Genomic DNA, 22388 nt, shown 5'->3' with positions numbered 1-22388 from the left:
ATGTGGCCTTTGTGTGCTGCTGATTTACAGTTTCTAAAGGTGCTTAGAGACACCTATTCAGAGAGAAGAAGTACATTGGGAAATCACTCAGGATTCTCAGGGCTGGCGTTTAGAGGAGTGGATTTGTGAAAAGATGACTTGCAAGGCTTCAAGTACAGGGCTTTTGTTCCGAGAAACATCAAATATAGCTTCTTTTGAAATGGCAAAGGCTAAACTTGATTTAGACCTGGGATTGCAAACTCAATACCTGGAGGGCCCAGTGGGTAACATAAGTAAAGGAGGCAGTGCCAGAGAATTGCGGGGTGGGGTCAGTGGCAGGCAGGCCGCATCCAAAGAGGACAGTGCTGAATTGGCCATTTTTGATGGTTGCCAAGAGAGAATGTCCCGTGTTATTAGGCTTCTAAGTATTCTGAGGAAATATGGGAATCTGGGTGTTGAAAGGAGACAGTCTGACTTTTAACTCTGCTATTTCTGCTTAGTGTGTGTTACACAGGTGCTACATTCACAGTGAATGGATGAAGCTCTAAATAGACAGGAAGGCAAAGTATGGTTGGAGATTGTCCCAGAAAATAAGAACTTCACTCCAGGAATTTTCAATTGCCAACTGAGGCAGAGCATTGAGAAGCATTCTGCGGTAGCTAATGGCCAAAGCTGCACATTCATTGTTGTTGAAGACGTTCAGTTTTCTGGGGCGGGGGGGGGGGGAGGGCAGTATGGGTAGACAGGGCAGAGAAAGCTAACAGGGCAGGTGAGGAGTGGCACATCCCAAAAGGGAGGGAGAAGTAACATCTGGTTGGTGAGACCAGGGACCTTAACCATGAATATAGGCTTGCATTCAAAGATGATGAAACTGGCTGAGCCAAGGTAGGAAGGAAGGAAGGAAGGAAGGAAGGCACAGGTGTAAGAGGATGCTCAGAAAACAGGAACTAAAGTGCAAGTCAGGGGTGTTGTCAGAGGGAGGCAGGAAAGGAAGGTGAAGAGTCTCAGATGAGACACAGGTGCTAGACAGAGGAATTCATTATGCTTATTTTGGTGAAGATCAGCTATTGATGCTTGCTGCTTTGTTTAAATTATCACTAGTGGGTTTTATCATGTTATTTTCACACATGTATACTTTAATCATATTTATATCCTAATCTTTCTTGTTTCTTTCTGTTCCCCCCTACCCCTAGCTCCAGCTCCTCTTCTTTCCCACTTCCATGGCCCCCCGCCCCCCTGGACTTAAACATGATAGAAAGCATGCAGTTTTTTCCTTCCCCTTTAAGAGGGTATTTACATTAAGATGACAAGACAGGAGGCGGGGCCATTTGCTCTTTGTTCAGCTTGAGTTAAACCCACTTTCGGTCCCGTGTTGTCCATACAGTTGCAGCTTACCTGTGCATTCTTGGGTGGGATGGTCTGTAATCTCTGGTCCCAGGGGTTGAATTCCATCAGGTGACCATGCTTATTGCTCTGCAGCTGGGGCACCAGCCTGGACATGCAGCCATCATGGCCTCCTTGTCATGCAGCACTGGACTCACAAGCCCTCCTCATTCTTCCTGGCTGTTTAGAGTCTTCCAAGCAGAGGACGCAGTCAGGACGGGTGGCCTGGGTGAGATTAGAAAGGTGACAGGCCCTAGATCAAAGAGGACATTGCGCTTTTACGCTTATAAAGGGGGCAACTATGGGAGAGTTTGGAGCAAGACATGGAGGGTTCTGAACTTGATTGGTTAATCCCCCATCCCGTGTGTGTGTGTGTGTGTGTGTGTGTGTGTGTGTGTGTGTGTGTGTGTGTGTGATATGCAGGTGTGCTTCCCTCTGTGCATGCCAGAGATTGAAACTGAAGTGTCTTCAATCCCTTCTCTGCCTTGTTTTTTGAGACAGCCCACCCCCATCACCCAGGGCATCTGCTTCCCTCTGCTCACCAATGCTGAGGTTACAGCTGTAGCAGCTGCAGCTCCCTCCTCCTCCTCCTCCTCTTCCTCTTCTTCCTTCTTCTTCCTGGCTCCTCCTCCTCTCCTTACTCTTCTTTCTTCTCATCCTCACCTCCCCTCTTTCCTCCCTCTTCTCCTTTTTCTCCTTCTCCTAAGTTAGGATCTCAGGGTCTGAATTTAGGCGCGCTCATATCTGCATAACAAGCATTCTTACCCGGAGCCATCTCCCCAGCTCTAGATTTGCTTTCTCGGTTTGTTTTACTTACTTGTTATATCCTGCCTCATGTACTTTAAAACTATTCTTCTGTATATTTTTTCAAATATGTATTCTATTTATACATTTATTTTTGGTTTTGTTTTGAGATAGGGTCTCAAATTCATGATTCTTCTGCCTCACATAGAAAGTGCTGAAGTTACAGCTGTGTGCGAACACATTGTGTTTCTCCCTGTAGATTTTTAGTGTGAGATGTCACATTTCTGACTTCAAAAGCTCTTATTCTTATACTTCTGAGTATCCTGATTTATTTTATGAACGCACAATTGTCTTGTACATCCCACAAATACTGACTGCAGCTTTAGTAAATATTCCTTTTCTTTCTATCTTGACTTTCATAAGAAAAGTCACAAGACCTTAAACATGAAAGAACTCTGTATGTGTTTTACATTTAAGATTCAGGAACTATGCTGATCAGAAGCCTGGTTATTGGTATGGGGTTTATAAGTGGTAACTTATCTAGAATGATATCTTTGTGGCATTGCCAACTGTCAGTGAACTATAGGTTGGAGAATCCCCTAGTCTCCTGCACAAGTGGTGAAAAAGGCATACTCAGGAATGCTGTAAGCCCCAAATTCAAATTTCTGTCTTGGTGTAAAGACGTAGCTAGGGGCATCTTTAGGGAAATGTGTACCATTTTTCTTTAGAACTTCAATAAGGTATTTTATTATGTTACCCCACCCACTTTCTCACATATCACAGGGAAACTCAGAGGGTAATGGAATTTGTACCCATCTTCTGCAACCTGCTATCCTGTTCATTGTACTCCTGGAGCTGACTCAGGTATACCTTCCTGAGTTGGGGGAGAGGCTATCACAGTATCTGTTGTCTGCTTTAGATCACTCACACACACCTACCCCCCCCCATGTCCCCTGAAGTGGAGCTCTGTTGTCACTTCAGAAATACTGTTTCTCTGTCTGCTGTGTCCTGAGCAGACTCAGTGTCAGACAACCGTTCTCACTGTCTGAATCCCCTAATTCTTTGTGATATCTCCATGCCTGTATGGCAGGTCCCAAGGTTTGATTCAGAGCAGCAGAACCCAAAGCAAACCCTATACACACAACAAACTTGACAGTCTCTGTCTGTTCCCTATTTCTGTTTCCTTATTCAAATCCTTTGATCCTACCCTGCTTTATTCTGTGAATATCCCACCTTGACTGTATGCCAAGTGACAGACACCATTACAAGGTTTGTACTCTCATCTACTGTTGGTCCCCATCACTGTCTTTTAGGGGCCTGCTGGCAGTGGGAGGGCAATGGTTATAGGAGCCAGGAAGGTTCTTGTCATCTTGCAGTCACCCCTTTGACCATTCCTGGTGCCATATCTGGAGGGAAACATGTGGACTTGGCTGGAAAGCAAGAGAAAGGCCCCTTAAATGATGCTTTAGCGGTGCTCTGAAAGAAACATGCTGTTCTTCACAGTCAGGTTCTGGAAACAGTGAAGTGTAGATGACATTTCTTTTAAGCAATATGCAAAGTTTCCCCCAGAGAAAAGAGATTAGAAGACAACATTAATTATTTTCGAGACGGTGAGTCCTGATTTCCACTAATTGCTTAGATTTACCACCTGCCTATTCTGACTGGTGACATTCCAGTTGCAAGACTCCAGACCTGCACGCAGAAAACTCTTTCCTTTGGAAAGTGCCTGCTGGACCCTTCTGAAAGCTCTGACATGCAAGAAGGCCAAGCAAGGGCTCAGCATCTCAGTGAGGAAGTGGGAACCTACAGTCTTCTACAGCCATGTCTCAGCAGCGGTGAGAACTCAGGAAGTCCATAGCTGTAGGCTATGCCCTGGAGCCAGGGTCCAGGTTCAGACTCCACTACTCAGCCTCCCACTTTGGGAGCACGCATCTCTGCCTTCTGTGAGCCACATCACCTCTCCATGCCTTGGGGTTTTGGCTGTATTTGAACCCTTTTCAACTAATAGGCATCCCTACCTCTGCCCTCTTTTTTCCCTGAGGTGCATAGGATATTATTAGCACAGCCTAGAATCCAGACCACTCCCAGGAACACTTGTTCCAGGGGCTAACTTGGCTACTCCTTCCTTTCGTTCTGGATAGTCAAGGCCCTCTGCAGCAGGCCCATTTCTTAGGTGACTCCAGAGATCCTCATCTTCCTATGCTCTGTGGCCTCAAAAGTTTTGGGATGAGGATGTTAGGTCCCAGATTAGGGACAAAAAAATGAGGTGCCTAGTAACACATCAAAATTGACACTGGCCTCTGGGTTTTTCCAGCATCTCTCAGTACCTACCTATTACAGGATCCTCCTGGCTGGCATACCCCATCCCCTACCCTGAACTCTTCAGCCCAGGGGTTGGGCTGCCCTTCCCCCAAGCTGCTCTTCCCTTTATAATACAGCCATCACTTTGGACATGCAAGGTTTGTTTTTTTTTTTAACCCATTTCAGTGTCTTGGTCCAGGCCACCCCCTCTTTGTGGGTGTCTCATAAAGAGACACCTCTTTTGCTCTTCCTTCACCTCCCTCCTTACAAGCCTGGGCTCAGTCTGGCTGTTCACTCTGGATTCTTTCAGATGCCTCTGGCTGTGCTCTCCCAGTTATCAATGGTAAACCTTCTCCTCCACCAGACCTAGGAGCTGTCATGTCTTCCTTCTATTTCTTTTTTTCATTCAGATGAGTGTGGTGGTTTGAATGAGAAATAGCTCTCACAGGCCCATGCACTTGAACACTTGGTCCTCAACTGATGCCATTGTTTGGGAAAGTTATGGAGTCTTGTTGGAGGAAGTATGGATGGGCTTTGAGGGATTATAGCATGGCTTCACTTCATGTTCGTTAAGTCTCTGTCTCTGTCTCCCTCTCTCTGTCTCTCTTTCTCTGCTCTCTCCCTCTCTCCCTTTCTCCCTCTCTCTCTTCCCCCTCTCTCTCCCTTTCTCCCTCTCTCTCTTCTCTCTCTCTCTGTCTCTGTCTTTCTCTGTCTCTCTCTGTCTCTGTCTCTCTCTCTGTCTCTCTCTGTCTCTCTCTCTCTGTCTCTCTGTCTCTCTCTCTCTCTCTGTGATGTGATCTTCATGCTCTGCTGGCCTCTGGTTTCTGCTAATATGCCTTCCCTGCTACAGTGGGCTGAATCCCCTCTGGAACTGTAAGTTAAAAGAAACCCTTTTCACCTATAAGTTGCTTTTGGTCATGATATTTTATCACAGCAACATAAAAGTCACTGACAGAGTGGATAAAGTGAGTGCAGCTGTAATATACACCCTTGATCCCATCCCTGGATAATACATATTGTGTTAACTCATTGTGATGGTCTGAATAAAAATGGCCCCCACTGCCTCGTATATTTGAACACTTGCTCAATAGGGAGTGGAGCTACTTGACAGGGTTTAGAAGGTGTGGTCTTGTTGGAGTAGGTGTGGTGTTCTAGGAGGAAGTGTGTCACTGAGGTTGGACTTTGAGGATTCAAATGTTCAAGCCAGGTCCAATGTCTCCTTCCTTCCTCTTATTATTATTATATCATTAATAATATGTATTTATGATTTGTTAGACTGGTTTACAGGATCTGATCTGGGTAGTCCAATACTGGCTATTTTACACTGGAGAGGCCAAGAATTTCATAGCTGTTCAGTCCACAAGGCTGGGTGTCTGAGAAGGCCCAGTCTGGTGCAGAAGGCCTGTAGTATTCATGGACAGCTGTTGGTCTTGACCTATATTGGTATTCTGAAGAAGCTGGTTCTGATTCTGGCAGAAGAATGTTACAGCAACAGGCTAGTGAAGTTGCTAGAACAGGAGCAAGCAGGCACAAACAAGACCTTTCTTCTTCCATGTCTTTTTATCCAAGTTCCTACTGGATGGCACCATTCACAGTTAGCTTGGGTCTTTCTCCTTCAAATAATCTTAAGAAAATTCTTCACCCGAGTGCCCAGCAGCTTGTACGTGCTTCAGTTGATTTCAGATGCAATTAGGGTGACAACCAAGATTAGCTATCACAGGCATAAAACCTGGTTTCTGTGCCATTTCTAAGTTTCAAGAGCGCCTACCCAGACCCCTTGCTCTCTCAGTCTGATGCTATACCAAAATACCATGTTCTGCTTGGCTTAAAAAAAAAAAGAAGTGTATTCATTCTCTCACAATTAAAGATCAAGGTGCCAGCAGGGCTAGCCACTGACAAGGCTCTCTCCTTGGCCTTTATGTAAGCATCTTTGCGGTGTCCTTGTATAGTCTTGTCTCCTGGTGTCTCTGCATGTTCTATCTTTTCTTCTCCTAAGGACATCCCAGGACTCATCTAAAAGCTTCATCCTAACTAACTCACCTTTTTGAAGATTTCTTCCCAAATATATTCTGAGACGGTGGGAATTAAGGCTTCAATATATAAAGGGGTGGGAGGGTGAGAAAATTAGCCCAGAAGTTTCGTGTTCCTCTTATACCTGCTTTGGTAATAAGCACGCTGAAGCTAGAAGTGGCTAAGCTAGTGTGGGAATGTACACTTCTCTAAATTTTTATTTTCTTTTCCTCTACGGCTCCATTCCTTGGGTTTGATCCATACTTCCTACTAATTACATGGTTCAATTATTTGTGAGGATGGCTAGACTATTTTTTCCTACTCTAGGCGAGATTTTCTTTTTCCTATAATGAAAAAGCTTCTGAGTCTCTTTCTCTGAAATGCTCATGCCCGGTTCTTTGTTTTATTACATCTTATCTTTACACTCCAGTGAGAATCTTACTTTCTGGCTAGGCTTATATTTTTCACGTTGCCTTGAATAACTTCCAAGTGAATCCATAGCTTTCCTCTCTTCAGAATCATCGCTTAAGCCCACCAGGATCTGAAAAAGCTCATTGCATTAATGTTCTTCCAGTATTTCTTGTCATCAGCCAAACCGGGCCAGCTCAGACATTTCTGTCGAAGTCTCTTTAAGGCCAAGATTTTATTGCATTCCCTTGCTTTTGTCCACCGTGTTTTAGCAGCTCAAAGGGGCCCCATATCTCTGGCACCCCATGAATAAATGAAATCACACACTGTAATCACGACAGTAGGGCACTGACTCCTCCACCTGCCTACCGAGTAAACTGCTCTTTGGACTGTTTTGCAAAATCCTAACGACTCACTGGAGGTTTCTTTCCACCTCCCTGATTCCAAGCCCAGTAAATTATAAACATATTTTATTTAACAAATTCATTTTTTACTACCATAGTCAACTCCTATCATGGTGGTTAAGGTTCTGTTTGCAGGTTCATAACTTGGCTATAAAATTTTGCTTCAGGCGGGTACTTTGTTCTAATGACTGCTGGCACAAAAATGTCATTATTAGAACCCTTTTTCTTTTAAGACCGAAGAAAGTCTTTTTTTAAAAGTGCTATGGCTTAAAACCCCAACTTTTCAAACTCTATTATTTTGTATTAAAGATGAGCTTGTCCCAAACTTTAGCAGCAACAGCCAACTACCTAACTCTCAAGATTCAAAAAAGCAGCAGAGCATGGAATATCTTCATGGGTGGGTGCTACTCAGTGGGGTGCTAGTTGTATTTTGGGGGTCAGTTTTCCTTGTGAAAAGCCTATCTTGTACAAAACAAGTCACACATTTAGCATTCCTCATGTCTGTTTGTGATCTGTTTCCATTCCCTTCTCCTCAACAAATTGAAAGCAGGAGATCGCTGGGTGGACCAACAGCAGTCGTATGCTCTCTGTTTCATCCCATTCCCATGGAAGACTGACATCTCAATGCAGTACCGCCGTCTGTTGCTGGAGGTAAGATTAAATCAGCCCAGCTACCTGCTTAGCCATCGGTGGAACCTAGAAGCTTAGTCTCAGGATTCTTCTGCATGTTATCTGCTCATCTTTTCAATTGGCTGCTGGCTTCCTCTAGAGGTTGGAAGCTGCCTGGTTGCTCTTTCTATGTCAAGTGATTCCTGGTAGTGAGCAGAGAGGGACCTGCTCTCTTTGTTTCCATCAAAGTGGCTCGGCCTTCACTCATGCTCAAAGGTCTCTGCTTTTCCATGTTGCTGTTCCTATAACAACCAAACCTTGATAGTGGCCCAGTTTGTGATGACTTTTCATGATGTCTTGGTGCAGAAACTGATAAATTGGAAAAGATACAGTGAAGCCTCACATCTAGATGGCTCTTTCTATGACGAGTGCTACTGGTTAGCTGCTGGGTGTTGGAGTGGTCAGGAATGATCTTGGGGAGGGTTTGGTGTGTGAGCACACTGGGTATGGGGAGGATCACAGAGCAGTTGCTGTTTGCGAATCAAGGTTAAAATACTTCATGTATTTATAGGTGCCGTTTTAGTTAAGGTTTTACTGCTGTGAAGAGACACCATGACCAAGGCACCTCTTATAAAAAACAACATTTAATTGGGGCTTGCTTACAGGTTCAGAGGTTTAGTTTATTATTATTAAGGCAGGAGCATGGCAGAGTCTGGGCAGGCTTGGTGCAGGAGGAATTGAGAGTTCTACATCTTTATCTGAAGCCTGCCAGCAGAATACTGCTTCCAGGCAGGCAGGACCAGGATATTAAAGTCCATGCCCACAATGACACACCTACTTCAACAAGGACACCTCCAAATAGTGCCACTCCCTGGACCAAGCAAATACAACCCATCACAGGTACATTGCCGTGCGCTCTTCTTGTAACTACTGAAGATTTTTCTTTTAACTAGAGACTCCTAGGTCTTTGCATCTTGATGCCTTATTTGAAAACAAAGCTGAATCTTAGGTACCATGGCTTGCAAATGAGAACTAACTTTAATTTTTTATTTTATTTTTTATTTATGTGTGTGTGTGCTCGTGTGTGCGCACGTGCACGTGCCTCTGTGGGTATATGTATGTTTGTGTAGCTGCCTTTGAAGATCAGGAGAAGGCATCAGCTCCCCTGGAGCTGGAACTATAGGAGGTTCTCAGCAGTCTGATGTGGGTGACAGAAACTGAACTCTGGTCTTCTACAAGAGCTGTATATGCTCTTAACCATGAGCCATCTTTCCAGTCAACATTTTTTATTTTTATATGTTACATTGAAGGTCCCCATTTTGTCAGACAACAGTCACATATATTTTCTTTTTAATGTTATCATAACTGAAATTTATTCCAATGCTATTTGAAGAAGACTTTTTTTAAATTTAAAATTCTCATGCCATTTTTAAAATTTTACTCTATTGATCTTTCTCTGTACTATTTCATGCATCTGTGTATAACGTCAGCCCCGTGGTTTTGACTGTTGTGACATCACTAACAGGATTGTTATTAGATTAGCACATCTTCCATTTTCAGAAGCTCTCGGCTGTTTCTCTAAAGTCACTCTTGTGCATTAAAAACAATAACTTCCGAAGTCACCACTATTCTTTTTAAATACACACTCTTATTCCACAGCCCAGGCTGGCCTTGAACTTGTAATCCTCTTGCCCCAGAGGCTGTGTGTGTGTGTTTATGTCTGTATGTGTGTGAATGTATGTGTGTCTATGTGTGTATGTATTTATCAAATTCCCTCTCTCTGAAAACCTCTGCCAATCTCATTTTAAAAAATTAGAATTATAGAAATATCAAGAAAAAAGACTTATTACTCTCTGTTTAGTCTCTCTAGTTTGAAATATTATGAATTTGTCTTAGTATTATTATGGTAGTTTGAATATTCTTGGCCCAGGGAGCGAGTGGCATTATTAGGAGGTGTGGCCTTGTTGGAGTAGGTGTGGTCTTGTTGGAGGAAGTGTGTCACTGTGGGGGTGGATTTTGACAGAACTTCCTCTTAGCTGCCTGAGGATCCAGTCTTTTCCTGTGTGCCTTCCGATCGAGATGTTGAACCCTCAGCTCCTCCAGTGCCCACCTGAATGCTACCCCACTTTCTGTCTTGATGATAGTGGACTAAACCTCTGAACCTGTAAGCCAGCCCCAATTAAATGTTGTTTTTCACAGCAATGCAAATCCTAACTAAGATAATTATAATCATTTGTATCTTTTGCAAATTTTTGTGACAAGAAAGCAGCTGTACCCCTCACTGACCCTTTTGCAAGGCTGATTGACTGACTGGAACTTCATTGATTATGGAGGGGTTGGGATGTTGCAGGTCCAAAGTCTAGTTACAGTTTATCTTCTGCTATATTTAGCTCTATAAACAGCCATTTCATGCCCACCTCTGAGTCTTACTTAGCACCCTATGACTGACAGTTAAAGCCTTTTGTAATGTATTAACATCAGTTCCCACCAACCAAAAAGCTCAGAGTGTCTCCTGATAGTATCTGAGGACTATGATAGAGATTTCTCCACGAAGCTTTAACTACCTACCTACTCTTTCCACCAATGTATTTGAAAAATATCTTGATTTATGACTTTTGGTACTATACAAATGTCAGGAGACTCCATCTAAGCTGGAACATAGAATTTGGAGTGACTTAAATCTGCATTCCTGGGTCATGGTCACTCATATTTGGCTTCGAGATAAACTATCTCTTCTCTTTTTTGAGGTAAGAATTGTATTTTGCATCAATAATTTTCCTGTTTTCTTGAGGTAGATTTGTATTGCTTGTAGGGTCACCCATCATTCCCTGTTATTTGTTTATTTAGTCTTGTGTTTACTGGCAGAATTTTTCATCTTGATACAAACTAACTAGACTTTGTAGAGGTGTGTGTTGAGACCTCCAGACTACATCACCTGTTCTCTTACACACTGGCACATGCCACCAGTTGGTACCTCCAGTTGATGCTTTCCCTACCACATGGATTCTGACACGAGTGCTTGAAGTCTGTGTGAGCCTGTGGTTTGGGCACAAATGCATTTCAGCTTTGTGTTGTGCTCTCTTTTGGCGAACAAAACTCAGGAAGACATAAACATAATTGTCTATTTTGACTAAATATGACTTCTTCTTAAATACTCACAATGGGACTCATCTTCGGAGAAGTCCTTTGTAACAATTACAAAGGGGCTCAGAAGGCATGTTCAATAATGGTCTCCCTCAAATGTCAGTTATTTATTAAATGGAAGAATAGCTGTAGAGGGATTAAAAATACCTTTCGTTTCAAATCTATGGTTCCTTTAAAGTTCAGGGATAAACGTGCAATTGCCTTTGCCTTACCTGTATCTTTCTAAATAACCAACAAACCTGCTCCGGAAAAAAATTCAATTTCTCCCTGAAGGGGTGTAAGTGATGAGAGGGGCCCTCAGATTCAGGTGAGATTGCTTGACAAGCTCTCCAGCAGCAGAGGAAGCCAGACAAGGATTGAAATAGCTGTGGGGAGCAGCAATTGGTGCCTGGTTAATTGTGTTAGCTGCACTTGAGGGACAAAGATGAAAGAAATTGCGGCTAAGGGAGAGCTGCCTTGAAAAGAGTCAGGATTATATCTCCTTGTAATTACGCCTTTGCATAAATAATCCAAGAACTCGTTTAGAAACCATTAAATACATGCTATTCTCTTCTCAGGTAACTGGGAAGGAGAGGGAGAGGTTTGTTGCTTTTTTTTTCTTTTTCTTTTTCTTTCTTTTTTTTTTGCTATTAATTAAAACTGTCCTTTTAAGATTTGTGCTTTTAAAAAAGTGTGAAATATTATTAGGATAGTAGCAAAGATACCAGGGGTTAAACCGCACAATTGGCTTCAGGTTTTTTCCAGTTCAACCATGGCTAGAAAGCATCACAGTGCTTGTAGCCAGTTCTAGCAAGTGTTGGCAGACCTGGGCATTAGATGAGGTCACTCCCTGACTGTTACTCAAGTATGCAGCGAGAGCAGTGTTAGGAACAGAGAGAATCTGAGCATTTGTGACATCAATTCTTTTGCTCCTTCTCTGACCCTGGTAAAACTGCAGCTCCTCCACCCCCCCTCAAAAAAAAAAAAACCCTCTGTGGACTGCATTTTTTTGACCAATGTCACTAACATTTCTAGGGGACTAGCTAGAGGCATGATGTATCATTTGACCTATATTTACCAAATCTGGAACTTGGATTGTGGTAAAATCTTTGTATGGATAGGACTTCCAGAAGATTCTGATAGAGTCAAGGAATTGTTTCATCTGCTGCTGGTATATATAGAATGGGGAATAATAATAGTATGGAATAAATAGAATAAAATCATTGATTATATTATGTTTTCCTGCTTTAGCTCCCATGTCGGGGACAAAATAAGACATTAAAGACCGCTTACAAGTGAGGGAAGGGAGGTGGGTGGGAGGAGTTAACTCAGGGCACCATCTTCCCCCAGTGTATGTGAGTTAATAAGTACACAGTATGAGTGTATACAATACTATGACTGGATAGTAATAGTCAATCCCTTTGGAAAATGCCAGTAAGCATATATTAGAATCCTTCATCAAGCTGTGAGGCTGCCCTTGTGATGATGTCACTCCCTCATGATGTACCTTAGCCACCCTCATGATGCCCTGTCACTTCCCCTTAGCATGCTGCATAGCCTCTCTCATCACACTTCCTCATGGCTTGAGATACCCAGAGCAGAGGCAAGCTGCCACTTGTGATCTTCCAAAATAGGTGACTACAAAAAGAACAGGGACACCTTTGCTGCCACAGGACCTACTAAGGTGAGCATCAGTTTTCCTAAAACATGAGTTTTCATCTGAGCAAGTAGCGTGTCCTCCAGTGGAATTTTCTAACATTGCTTGTGTCTTAGGGTTTTACTGCTGTGAACAGACACTATGACCAAGGCAAGTCTTATAAATGACATTTAGTTGGGGCTGGCTTACAGGTTCAGAGGTTCAGTTCATTATCATCAAGGTGAGAACATGGCAACATCTAGGCAGGCATGGTGCAGGAGGAGCTGAGAGTTCTACATCCTCATCTGAAGACTGCTAGTAGAATACTGACTTCCAGGCAGCTAGTATGAGTGTCTTAAAGCTCACACTCACAGTGACACACCTACTCCCACAAGGCCACACCTACTTCAACAGGGTCAAACCTTATAATAGTGCAACTCCCTGGGCTGAGCATCTACAAACCATCACAGCTTGCATGTCCTAAACTTAAGCAATAAGACTATTCTGCAGTCTAATTCCCTCCTGTGTTTTTGCAGAGGGGAGGAGAACCGGGGCTATCCAGAGAAAGTGGTATTAAAATGCTGTTAGGGAAGGAAGCACTGATTCAGGAGAGAAAAACAAGAAGTCCCATACAGCAAGCAAACATAAGACCTAATTGGGTAAGATCACAAGTTGCAATGGGATGGCATGGGCAATCTCAGGCCCATGTTTTATGAGCGCTGTAGTGTTTGCTGATGAACTTCTGTTATTGAGCTCCAGGGATGGGTCCTCTCTCCTTCCCTCCCTCCCTCCCTCCCTCCCTTCTTTTCTCCCTCTCTCTCTGTCTCTCTCTCTCTCTCTCTCTCTCTCTCTCTCTCTCTCTCTCTCTCTCTCTTTCACACACACACACACACACACACGCACATACGCACACACTCTCACTCACTCTCTTTCTCTGTCTTTCAAGCAGAAGATAACTAATGTGCATCACACACACCACTTCCAAACAATTGTTTTAAAGGAATGAGAGAGCATTTATTGCTAATTGCTATCGACAGGATGGGGATTATGTCTTGGCAAACTGTATGGGGAGCTTTCGCAAAGATCCTCATTAAAAATCATCTGTGACTCATGGAGACTTAGTCTGGCAGGTGACAGCCCTTCAATTCACACTGTCATGGATAGTGACTGCAGAGATTAAGGAAGAACATTTCTTCTTACTACCAACTGTTCCTTGCTCTCTACTGTCCAGGATGTCACCTCTGTAGTGGGATTTTCCACAAGCAGAGGTGATCAGGAAACCCTCCCACCTCCAGCATGCCTCATAGTCACACACTGTGCTCCAGAGCGGGCTGTCCAGCTCCTGGAAGAACTGAACAGGCCTCCCCTCTATACCAATCAGTTTCTGGGATTCTGGTAGCTTGGAATGGATTTGCATAGCCTCATGAGCTCGGTGCCCCTCCTCTTTTTCTCTCCCAGCTTACTGTTTTCAAGTCTCCCTGCTTACTGCAATCTTCTTTGATTTCATGTGTATTCTTCACATGAGACCATCCTTTAGAACCAGAGAAGAATTTAGTCACATTTTAACCCAGGGACCAAGACAGTACATTTAAAACGCTGGTTAATTTGGATTTCTTTTCAGACGTGTTGAATTTGTGGTCTTCCTTCAGTACTTTCCTCTCAAGCCTTTGTCAGCCCAAACTACAAAACCGTATGGTCTCATTGGATTTTTGCCCAAGCTGAATTGAAATTGACATAATACTGTGTTGTCCCTCCTCCCCCCCCCAAAAAAAACCAAAGCTTCTTGCATAATTACTAGCCACAATGCTCAGGTATGTAATTCTTGCACAGAGGTAGAACATAGAAATAGGCACAGAACTGTTTGAAGCCCATTGTGGTTTTGGCTTTGCTAGGTTTTAGAAGCCTTAAGGTGGGAAGGTGTAAGGTGTTGGCTAAATCAGAGAAAGGCTGTCATGAAAAAGCAGGCTTTTCGCAATTCACCAGAAAGGTGTATGGCAGTAAGACACTTACGCCAAGGATCTAGAACATTCACAAATTAAGAGGTCCTGTGTTCTTGGAGCTGTTCTCTCAGCAGCACATGACAGGGCGCCTCCAGGATGAATGACCTTTGCAGAGAGTCTTAGTTTGAGGGATCTGTACTCTGTGAGAGTTGACTTTGAGTCTCCTTTCCATAGGATTTCTCTCTAGGCCCATCCTGACATCTTCATATGATGTCATGATGATACTTTGGGTGATGACATTCATGCTCAGTGTGGCTCAGCAACCAACTTCTCCAAAAGCAGCACGAGGGTCAGGGCTCTACCCGTAGCCAAAAATGCAGTCCAAAGTAGGTTAATATTTGAATAGCTTCCCATGGCAGCAACTTGTCCATTGTGTTAAAATCCACATGAGCTAACAATTGGACCAATAACTTCAATCTAAGGGGGAAAAAAGGAGCAAAGAAGAAAACTTGAATATTGGGTTAAAAAAACATAACAGTTTAGGGCCAACAAGATGGCTGAGTGGATAAAGGTGCTTGCTGCCAGGCCGGATCATCTTGACTTTGATTCCTACAACCAACGTGGTGGAAGAAGAGAACTCATTCTTCACCTGGGCTGGGGCATTGTACACCATCCCCCGATACATTTTTAAAATATACCAGTTTTATCCTCAAGTCATCTGTAAACCTGGAGTTACAACTCACTTGTAGATGTCTCAGAGACAAAGACCATGCTGAATTGTAGAGGAAGTGTCACCAAAGCACCCTATATAAAGAATTATTATTTATGAATGTGTTGCTGTGTGTAGTCAACAGGGGTATCAATCAGAGCACTAAGGAACAGTCAGCCTCTCTTCAGGTACCACCCCCTATCCGAATTTACACACACATTTCACCAGCACAGAGATAAAAGCACGCCTGTGGGATTTCGAAACACTTGAGGTCTTCTTTCAGATATGCAGACCATGTGTCTGGAGCTTCAGGCAGTCCAGCTTCAGTGTCATGATGTCCAAGCCATGGTCAGCATGATGACATGACCAGTGTGAAACAGGAGTCTGTGTTGCTGTGCATGAGACAGGCAGAGCAGGAGAGATGAAACGACTTAGGAAGAATCCCCGTGGCAGCTAAAACAAATCCAGGCAAAACAGTGTCTACAGTAGGTTTAATGAAAAACAATTTTCTCAAAATGACATCCAATATTTAGGGACACATTTCCTGTTCTACAGATGCTATCAAAGTGTAAACATAATGCAAAGATAATACTTAAGGGACTGGAAACATCACACAGATTGCTTGATGGAAAGTGACAAAATACTTTGTTGTTATTGCATGTTGCTTGGCAGAGTTCTTCTTTTGTTAAACATTAGAATAAAGTGACATCAGCTTGTCACTTAGCAAATGGTCCTCTGCTTTCTAAACTGTCCAGCAGATGGTCTAGGTGATAAAGTGCGGCCCTGGTATGATTGTGGATTTTTTTTTTTTTTTTTGCAAGCGAATTCTACCCTGCACAGCTGCAATCGTTCAGCTTCTCTCTGGCAGGCCACCTCACCAGGCTGTCATTCCTTAGTGTTCCACATCTCAGATCATATGCATCACAGTCAAGTCACACAGCTCTAAGGTTAAATTACCCACCTTCTTAATATCAGCTCCTTTAGTGGATTTCCTTCCCCATTCTTCACGTGCCCCCCTCAATCTCTGCAAGGTTACTCTCTTAATGTTCCTTCGCTGAATGGAAAACTCCTGGAATTCTCTAACAAAGAATGAGATTTTCCTTGCAGGATATAACTCCTTCTTTCTCTTTAAAGAATACAAAGCTGGAGGAATCCAAGCTGAATATGACTCCTCCCAGCTACTACAAAGGTTAAAGGGAAGAGATTAGCATAGATTCAAGTTTATCAAGGACAAGAACTACCAGAATTCCAATGGGTGGAAACATGGTAAATCAGCAGATAATACACTCACAACTGGCTGGAGTACAAGAAGCCCTGTATCTTCTGTTGATAGTTTCAAGCTAGCTTCTTCTAAAATGGGTTTTTGTGAATTTAAATAGTTATTGTCTTTTCATGAATCTACTAAGTATAGATTATTTTCTTTGTTGCTAATCTTTATGATCATCAATCCTCAAAAAGAACCAGGAGTTGTTTATTCTTCAGAGATCAGAAAAGGGAATGAGCTCCATCAGAAGAAAGAGATATAGTGACCCATGAAAGAGATCAGGCCTTGAGAATGGAAGACAATGTTGACCCATGTGAGACCCATAGAAGGAAGATCTAGTTACCTCTGCAAGAGGGACTTTTGTGCATAGAAACATCATGTCTGTGAATGATTTCTGAATCATAACAAGAAGTATGACTTGCCCACCATATTTAATTACATTGATGCATAAAAGTAAGAAGTGACTCTGCTATCATTTATTTCAAAGTATTACAAGGTAAAGAATGGAATGCTGAGACAAAAGTAACCAACATCATAACAACATCATAGTTCTAACCAAGACCTGATAAATTTTTTGTTGGTAGTTCATGCTGTAGGCTGTGAGGAGTGAGCAAGGACTTAGAAAGACCAGATGTTTCTATGAGATACTCAGCAGACTCAATTATTGCAATAATTCAGTAACCTGAGCAATGAGTCTGTAGATCCTACTTTATTAGACCCATGGCTATACTGATGATGTCATGACAACTTAGATTCTTGGATTGTGGCTTTAGCCAGGACCAAAGACTCTGCAGTTGTTCACTCTCTGTAGGTCTTCAAGCATACTGAAAGTGATCTCATACCACAGCCCTCATAGTTTATCCTCATTGTTTCTACAGCCAAGTACAGCAGTCCTCTAGCCTTCTGACTTATTTCAGTTGGTCCTCTAGCCCATCGAACTGTAGGTGTTACCTTTACTGTAAATGGTTTGTGAACATCCCATTTCTCTTGAACAGGAGATCAATATTGCATTAAAACCCCCAAACCTGACAACACGGATCCCCAAATCCTGCCTCTTAGGATTACTTCCAGAACCAATTTCCTATCTATCAGAGTCCAATCAGGATGCAGAAGTAATTTGAAAGGCAAAAATTCAATTACAGTAATATACTATTGGATAATAATAGATATATCTGGCAGCCTCTATGAGCCAGGGTAAGATGCTCCAGGAACAGACACCCTTCCTTATAAAGCTGACATATAGACTTAGAGGCCATTGGGGTTTTTTGTTTTGTTTTGGTTTTGGTGGTGGTTTGTTTGTTTTTACTGTGGTACCACTGCAAAGACAACCTAGAAAGTTCTGGGATCAGATTTCTAAGAGGGAGTACTTAGACTGTAGCCTTCACTGGGAAATGATACACACACACACACAGACACACACACACACACACAGACACACACACACACACACGTATGTATAGTATGTATATTGTGCCTGAGGAAGTTGTTAGTTGGGAGGATGCCAGAAGTCCCCCTTGGAGCCAGCTAAAGAAGGCTATGTTAAGAAGATGGTGGCTATGGTCCACTGGCTATGGTCTATGCAATGAAGTAGTTAGTGACTTTGTCATTGTGTTTGGTGGCCACTGACCTCTTATAATTCATAGAGAAATGACCGTTAGTAAGAAGATCTGGGAAAAGGAAACTTGAGGAAAAATGCTCAGAGTCAGAGTTCTGTTAGTGGTTCTGAGGTTGGAGAAAGCCCAGAGCCCCATCCTCCAGTGTTGCTATGTGGTCTCCCCTTCACAGTGAGTTGACATATGGCTGGTCATGTCCTGTCCAGCAGGACATTAAACAGGGGTCCGGGGAGATCACCTAAGAGAGCGGGGGTAAGCAGGCAAAGATGCAAAGAAACACGGCTTGTCTATAGGCTGATCAAATCGTAATTTTTACTTTTTCACACAGGGGTTATATACACAAAAAGTCAGGATGTGGGGAAGGGGATGATGTAGGAGCATAGGTGTTCAGGGGGAGTACAGATATCTTCCAGAACAGAGTGTCAGATGGGTGAAGGTTCAGGGGACAGGACACTGACTCTGCCTATGATTCACTTGTCCATATCTAAGTTGATACTATCCACCAAGGCTACCCAAGGTCTATGACTACTCAGGCTTCCACCAAAGATGCTTGTTTACAATAGCTTCTAGCCATCCGTTTCAGTGTTTTTCCACAGAGACCCGAGACTTCATGCTAGCAGGCTAACTTAGGCCTATGGCTGATTTCAGGCCTTCAGTGTATAAGCAAAGCTGCCCCTGACATGGTCAGGCTGAAATTACAGTGGCTTTGAGTGGTCCAGAAGGTCTGGATGTCTCTACCTTTGTAGTCTGGGTCTTTCATGATGATGGCCAGAACTTCACTTGCTGGAAGCAGCTTCTTCTAATGGAGACATGTAAATCTTAGAGCTCAGCCATTTCTATGGATAGCACTCCTCTATAGCTGTGAATGGAAGTGTGAACTGCATACTCACTATGAGCTCTGTCACAGGAGAAAAATACAGACATAAGCTAGGGATGGCTGCCCAGAGACCCAGTGTGTGGCGGTGGTACATCATTCAAGTCTATATTATTCTGAGACCATAGAATTAGTCTCAACTTGACAGTTGTATAGATGTCTATAAAATATTTACACTGTTTTTATAAATCATATTGTTTACTATGCAGGCTTTAAGTTATTTACCTGGGAAACTTCTCAATAGATGCTACACTTGCTCTAGCTATTAGGTATCTATCACTTCACTGCACACTGGGCCAATAGGAAATGTGGATTCTTTTTTTTCGCATTTTGATATGAAGCTCTGTGATCTTGGACAAGTTCATTTGCTCCTCTGATTTTTCTCATGCTTAAAATTGTAAACTGGGTCTGTGGACCACCCAAGATCCCTTATATGTGTGTGTTTTACTTCTGGCAGACAGGAGACCAGCAGCCCTCAGGTTTTTTTTTGTTGTTGTTGTTTGTTTGTTTGTTTGTTTGTTTTTAGCTCTACACCTTCTTAACACAGAAAGAGCCTCCTGCCCAGTGCAGGTGGGAAGAAGACCCCATCTTCCCATCTAGATAGGAGTATGACTCCTGAACTGTAGCAGGTGAAGAGAGTCTGGAACATGAGTAGTTAAGGTCAATGTAACGGCATAGAATGTGGGCTTTGGAACTGTATCATGGGCAGTTGGTTACCAGTGGCTACCTGCTACCAGAGGCTTCCAAGTCAGCACTGCTCGCAATATATAAATTGTGGAACCAATGTAGGTGTCCAAGAACAAAAGAGTGGAGAAAGAATATGCGACATATATTACAATGTAATTTTTTTCCAACCATAAAGAATGATGATTTTCTTTTTCTTGTAGGAAAACAGACACTGAATGGAGGTGACTATACTAAGTAAACTCAGTCAGCCTCAGAAATACTAATCTATCTACTCTTAAAGACTAGCTTCAAACTTGTAGAGATCTTATTGCCTCCTGAGTGCTGAAATTAAAGGCACATGCCACTACACTGGATCTTAACAATCTATTCTTCCATTCTTACTATAGTGGTCTCAGCTACAGGTTGATGGGATCTTAGAAACACACAGTGGAAGGTTACTGGGACTGAAGAGGTCTGAAGTGGACGGGGCAGTGGTATATATACATAACTGTTAGCCCGGCGTGCAGAGAAAGAGACATGATAGGTAGAGTATAGTGTCTGTAGACAAATTTCCCAGGTAAATAACCTAAGAGCTGCAGAGTAAACAATGTGATTTATAAAAACAGTGTAAATATTTTATAGACATCTGCACAATTGTCAAGTTGAAATTAGTTCTGTGGTCTCAAAGTATGATAGTATATATGCATGATGCAGGTTGAAGACACAGTAGAAAGTCCAGGAATGTTTGTAGGTTAACTTGTGAGAAGCAAATGTTCAGTGTGGAGTGACTGGGTTAACAAAATGACACAGCGGATAAAGGTACTTGCCTGCAACCCTGTTCACAAGAGTTCAATTCCTGGAACACTCATAATGGAAGGAGACTTCTGAAGGTTATTCCTGACCACCACATGAGAGTCTTGGCATGCTTGCGTGCACACACACATTCTCTCTCTCTCTCTCTCTCTCTCTCTCTCTCTCTCTCTCTCTCTCTCTCTCTCCACACACACACACACACACACACACAGAGAGAGAGAGAGAGAGAGAGAGAGAGAGAGAGAGAGAGAGAGAGAGAGACACTAAGGCAGGAAGATTAAGAGTTTGAGGCTAGTCTATGTTGTATATATAACAAGACCTGTGTCAAACCAACAACCAGAAAGTAGAACAGTACATAGTTAAATTCTATTATTTTATTCTATGATGTAGGGACCTTACAGTGTTATTCAGGTTTAAGAATTAATAAAACTGGCCAAGGGGATGCAGGTTCCATGAGTCAGAATCTAGAGTTTTCAAACCCAGCAGGCTGCTGTTCTCAGCCCATGGACTTGCCATGCCACAGAAAAGAAAGAGAGCTTGGTGTTAACAGAGCTGCATCAGTTTGCAGAACATGGCTTGGGGAAGGCTGTTCTCTTTGAGTTTCCTTCTCTTTTTTATTTCCTCTCAACTCTTCCCATGGGGGAGTTTTCATCTGTTTCATTCATTTCTGGTCATTTTTTGTGCAGTGGCTGGAAAAATATCTCCACTCTAACATCTTCTCTTGCCTCTTCCTTCTGTGAAGGGCTCAGTGTTGAAGGATTTAAAAAAAAAAAGACCATGGCAAAGGTAAATGGGCGACTTATTTGATTAAAGGAAAGGAGTGACTGCATACAGTCAAGTCTGTTATATAAGAGACAGCACGTACAGTCTAATTTCCAACAAGAGTCATAATATCACATTCATGTGGGAGGCTGAGAAAAAGACTGTTTCTTAATTCTTTTGCATGAGTAGAATCAGGTGGTCTGTCTTGCACAGTGTCATCCTTGTTCCCAAATGCAACCTAAACAGGTGCACAAACACCTCCCACAGCCTGCTCAGCCTCACTTATGGATGGGGGAGTCCCGAGCCAAGCCAGATGGGCAGGGCTCCCCAGCAAGGCTGGCAGTGTACTATGGGAGAGTTGCTTTGGGACACATCAGGAGAGTGGGATTCCAGAGGCTGAGGACAGAGTGGCTGTAAGGATATCTAGAGGCTGTCCCAGATAGTGTATAATGTTCTTAGGAGAAGACACGAGCCTCCCATGGCCACTCATTGTCAGGCCTCCAAGCTGCCCAATGCCCACAGTAAGAATGGGGTGGCTTTATGAAAACTTCTCACACTGGTACTTTAATTAAAAGAAAATCCTTCTATGCTCTGTAGCATTCAAAAGCTTCATTGTATTGATGCTTGCAGAAATAAAGGCTTCCTTTGTATGCTTTGCAGCCACATCTCCATGGCAGTGAGAGTTGCTGGAGAGACAGAGCCTCTTAAATGTGCTATGCAAATTTATGAAAACAACATGCAAATCAGTAGTGTTGTACTGACTCAAAACAAACAAACAAACAAATGAAAGAAAAGAGAGTGATTACTATGCCTCATGGGGGATTCCTGACTGTGTCTATAGGGTTGTCCAGATGTGTGTGTGTGTGTGTGTGTGTGTGTGTGTGTGTGTGTGTGTGTGTACAAACCAAAGAAAGGAGATCCTCAATGCTCCTTTGTTATTTCTTGAGATTCAGGACCCTCCCTTGTCCTGAGTAACAGTTATTATTGAGGTGAAATAGGGTTATGTGTACTGGCTTGTGCTACAATGGAGGAAAGATACCTACAGCTAGGAATCAGAGCAGGAGGTAAATTCCCTTAAATTCTGGCTCTGAAGCCCATCCTGGCCACAGGTTGGAGGCCTCAAATTTGGCACTCTTCTGCCTGTAACGCT

The sequence above is a fragment of the Arvicanthis niloticus genome, chromosome 19, assembly GCF_011762505.2.
Source record: "Arvicanthis niloticus isolate mArvNil1 chromosome 19, mArvNil1.pat.X, whole genome shotgun sequence".
NCBI lineage: Eukaryota > Metazoa > Chordata > Mammalia > Rodentia > Muridae > Arvicanthis > Arvicanthis niloticus.
The sequence above is the reverse complement of the archived record's forward strand: the minus strand, read 5'-3'. Positions refer to the sequence as shown.